Source organism: Rhipicephalus microplus, unplaced genomic scaffold (assembly GCF_043290135.1).
Source record: "Rhipicephalus microplus isolate Deutch F79 unplaced genomic scaffold, USDA_Rmic scaffold_209, whole genome shotgun sequence".
NCBI lineage: Eukaryota > Metazoa > Arthropoda > Arachnida > Ixodida > Ixodidae > Rhipicephalus > Rhipicephalus microplus.
In genome coordinates this window covers 245,001-249,271 of record NW_027464780.1, presented here as the reverse complement: position 1 = coordinate 249,271, position 4,271 = coordinate 245,001, and the positions used below count along the sequence as shown (strand labels likewise).

The 4,271-nt window shown below is 57.2% G+C and overlaps 2 non-coding genes across 2 annotated transcripts; both read left to right on the top strand.

The window, feature by feature from the left end:
- Positions 1–547: 547 nt before the first annotated feature.
- LOC142792274 (small subunit ribosomal RNA) lies at positions 548–2,362 on the top strand. Its single transcript, XR_012890802.1, has one exon. It is a non-coding gene; the product is annotated as a small subunit ribosomal RNA (ribosomal RNA).
- A 1,719-nt stretch (positions 2,363–4,081) lies between these two features.
- LOC142792260 (5.8S ribosomal RNA) lies at positions 4,082–4,234 on the top strand. Its single transcript, XR_012890788.1, has one exon. It is a non-coding gene; the product is annotated as a 5.8S ribosomal RNA (ribosomal RNA).
- Positions 4,235–4,271: the final 37 nt, after the last annotated feature.

Sequence of the window (4,271 nt, the reverse complement as noted above, 5' to 3'; positions counted from 1 at the left end):
GGGGGTTCTCGTGAGCGGCGTACGCGAAAGCGACCGGGTGTCTGATATGCGGCGGGCTTCGGCCTCGTCAAGCGTGTCCTCGGGTCTGCTCCAGGGGAATCCACGGCAGTCGTCTGCAGCCTCATCCGCTTGATGCGTTAGGGGCTGGTTGTCGGACGGTGCCGTTTTACCACGATATCGAGGTGTGTTCCGTGTCGTCCTCGGGCGATTCAGATGCGAAAGCGCCGAAGACGCGGGCGTGACCCGTCGTCTGGCGGCTTTGCAGTCTCGGCTGCGTTGCTAGTTCCGGCCGGTCCACCGACAGTGCAGCGGGCTTGGGCAACCCGCACGGCGCGACCGAGTCGATGCAACGAAAAAGAGCGAGCATGAACGTGCTTCTTGCCGCACGGCTCCCACTCGTCTTTCGGGAAGGTTGTGCCGTAGCGAGCTCGAACGCCGTCATCTCGGAGTGCAAAATAAGCGTGTTGGGGCGCCTGAAGGTGGCCTCCGCCGCACACAGACTGCGTCCGGCCCGCCGAGGGCGAGGACGGACGCGCAGTCGAACGATTACCTGGTTGATCCTGCCAGTAATCATATGCTTGTCTCAAAGATTAAGCCATGCATGTCTAAGTACATGCCGAAATAAGGCGAAACCGCGAATGGCTCATTAAATCAGTTATGGTTCCTTAGATCGTTTCTTCCTACTTGGATAACTGTGGCAATTCTAGAGCTAATACATGCAGTGAGCCTGGAGCCCTTTGGGTAACGGGTGCTTTTATTAGACCAAGATCGATCGGGTTTCGGCCCGTATTGTGTGGTGACTCTGGATAACTTTGTGCTGATCGCATGGCCACGAGCCGGCGACGTTTCTTTCAAGTGTCTGCCTTATCAACTTTCGATGGTAGGTTACTTGCTTACCATGGTTGTTACGGGTAACGGAGAATCAGGGTTCGATTCCGGAGAGGGAGCCTGAGAAACGGCTACCACATCCAAGGAAGGCAGCAGGCGCGCAAATTACCCACTCCCGGCACGGGGAGGTAGTGACGAAAAATAACAATACGGGACTCTTTTGAGGCCCCGTAATTGAAATGAGTACACTCTAAATCCTTTAACGAGGATCAATTGGAGGGCAAGTCTGGTGCCAGCAGCCGCGGTAATTCCAGCTCCAATAGCGTATACTAAAGCTGCTGCGGTTAAAAAGCTCGTAGTTGGATCTCAGTTCCAGACGAGTAGTGCATCTACCCGATGCGACGGCTCGGACTGAACATCATGCCGGTTCTTTCTTGGTGCACTTCATTGTGTGCCTCGAGATGGCCGGTGCTTTTACTTTGAAAAAATTAGAGTGCTCAACGCAGGCGAGTCGCCTGAATAAACTTGCATGGAATAATAGAACAAGACCTCGTTTCTGTTCTGTTGGTTTTTGGAATACGAGGTAATGATTAAGAGGGACGGACGGGGGCATTCGTATTGCGGCGCTAGAGGTGAAATTCTTGGACCGTCGCAAGACGAACTACTGCGAAAGCATTTGCCAAGAATGTTTTCATTGATCAAGAACGAAAGTCAGAGGTTCGAAGGCGATCAGATACCGCCCTAGTTCTGACCATAAACGATGCCAACCAGCGATCCGCCTGAGTTACTCAAATGACTCGGCGGGCAGCTTCCGGGAAACCAAAGTATTTGGGTTCCGGGGGAAGTATGGTTGCAAAGCTGAAACTTAAAGGAATTGACGGAAGGGCACCACCAGGAGTGGAGCCTGCGGCTTAATTTGACTCAACACGGGAAAACTTACCCGGCCCGGACACTGGGAGGATTGACAGATTGAGAGCTCTTTCTTGATTCGGTGGATGGTGGTGCATGGCCGTTCTTAGTTGGTGGAGCGATTTGTCTGGTTAATTCCGATAACGAACGAGACTCTAGCCTATTAAATAGGTGCGGGGTTCCCAGCACCTTACAACCTTCTTAGAGGGACAAGCGGCTCCTAGCCGCACGAAACAGAGCAATAACAGGTCTGTGATGCCCTTAGATGTCCGGGGCCGCACGCGCGCTACACTGAAGGAAGCAGCGTGTCTTTATCCCTGTCTGAAAAGACTGGGTAACCCGTGGAACTTCTTTCGTGATTGGGATAGGGGCTTGCAATTGTTCCCCTTGAACGAGGAATTCCCAGTAAGCGCGAGTCATAAGCTCGCGTTGATTACGTCCCTGCCCTTTGTACACACCGCCCGTCGCTACTACCGATTGAATGATTTAGTGAGGTCTTCGGACCGATGTCCGGCGCGGCCTTTCGGTTGCGCCGGTCTGTTGGAAAGATGACCAAACTTGATCATTTAGAGGAAGTAAAAGTCGTAACAAGGTTTCCGTAGGTGAACCTGCGGAAGGATCATTAACGGATTGTGAAGGGTGAGCGCCTCAGCTGCGTCTGCGCCCGACACTTTCTGCCGCTGACCCCGTTTGGACGCGGGGTCGGCTTTTCCCCACGGGGCTGCCTGAATGTGGAGCGGCACCCCGTGACAAATTGTTGCGCCCAGCGGACGCCAACACCGCGACCTTGGACGGTCGGCCAGGTGGCGGACGCGGGTACAAACGGCGCAACGCACTCATAGGTCGGCTTTCGACCCGCCACTGCACCGTGGCTCGAAGCGCTCGAAATGCGCGACCCGACCGCTGCGGGACCGCCTAGTACTGTAAACAGGAGCGGCGGAGCGCGAACGGCGAGTCGTGGTTACGTCGGTAGAAGGCGAGGCTGCGCGTTCCCGAAACGCCAGCCGAGTGCCCTCCCGACCGTTCGAGCGTGCAAGAACGAGACCCGACAATCGCGCGGCGACTGCCAAGTACGAGAGGAACGGCACAAGCGTCGGCGGTCGGTCAAGGAACTGGCGATGTGACGGGTCCGCTGTGCACCAGTGCATACCGTCCCGCCGTCCGCGGCAAGCGCCTCCGCGTCCTCGGGTGACGGAGGCTGCCGGTCGGTTCTTGCAGGCGAGGGATCTCGCTGGCACCGGTTCGCGTTGACGCGCGGCCGGTCATGGCACGGCGATGCGACGGCCGAGGTGCGCAGTACTCGATGGAGGAACCGCACGCTCCGATGACCGTCCCGCCCTCCGCGGCGTATGCGTACCGACCGTAATGGTTGCAGCAGCGCCGGCCGGCTTTTGAATTCGCCACACGAAACACGGTGCGAGATCGCGGTTAGGGGAGCGTCGACGTTGCCAGGCGTTTTGCTTGCTGCCGAGGGAAAGGCGGCACGGCCACGTCGCGCTCGTCGCGATTAGCGGGTCTGCGCGCTTTGGGAAGGTGCCGCAACGACTTGCCGAAAGAGGAAGCACGGAAGAACGAGGGACTTGGACGTCCCGACAATTGAACGCACTTGCGGCCAGGCCCTTGCTGGCTTCGTTCTTCCGCCTCGAGTAGGCTCGTACGCGGCTCCGGCGCCGAAAGTGGTCCTTGGCACCGACTTCGGTGGACGTGGGAAGTGCCGCGCAAGTACGGCGCGCCTGGCTCCACCTGTTGGCTAAAGTAGGCAGCCGGATCGGCATTTTGGTGTGCGGTGGCAAACCGTGGATGCGAAAAAAGCTTGTGCGATTTCGTGGAACAAAAAGCGGGGGTCCCCCTTTTTATGCGGAGGAGACCGACCCGCCCGCCGTGGTGAACCGCGACGCCACGGTAAAAACGGGAGAGGCTTGTCGATGGGACCGTGCATCCCGCGCTCCACGGAGGCCGGGAGGCGGCCGCCCGAGGAAATGTGTAGCCGTCGAGGCCCGCATCTGCGTGCACTCTTATCCAAATGGGTGTACCGCAGGCATTTTCTGGTTAGGCGGGCCAATGAGAGCGAGCACACAACGATACCTACGGGTCCGGCTTGGAGAACCGGCTTCGACGCCTCCCGAGTATTTATAGAGGGGTGGACCACGAAAGCACTCGCAAGTAGCGGAAGCGAAACGCCGTCCGAAACACACCGTTTGCTCGATTTGCGGCAGCCGAAAAAGGCGCGGCAGAGTTTTGGAGTCCAAGCGTGCGCTGAAAAGCGCCCTTCTTGGCCACTGTTTGGCCGAGTGCCAGAAACGTTTGGTTTTGACTGTACGGAATTGAACAAACACTTTTTCACGACTCTAAGCGGTGGATCACTCGGTTCTCGGGTCGATGAAGAACGCAGCCAGCTGCGAGACTTGGTGTGAATTGCAGGACACACTGAGCACTGATTCTTTGAACGCACATTGCGGCCTTGGGTCTTCCCTTGGCTTCGTCTGTCTGAGGGTCGGATCACATATCAAGAGAGCCTTCGGCGCACAAGGGAA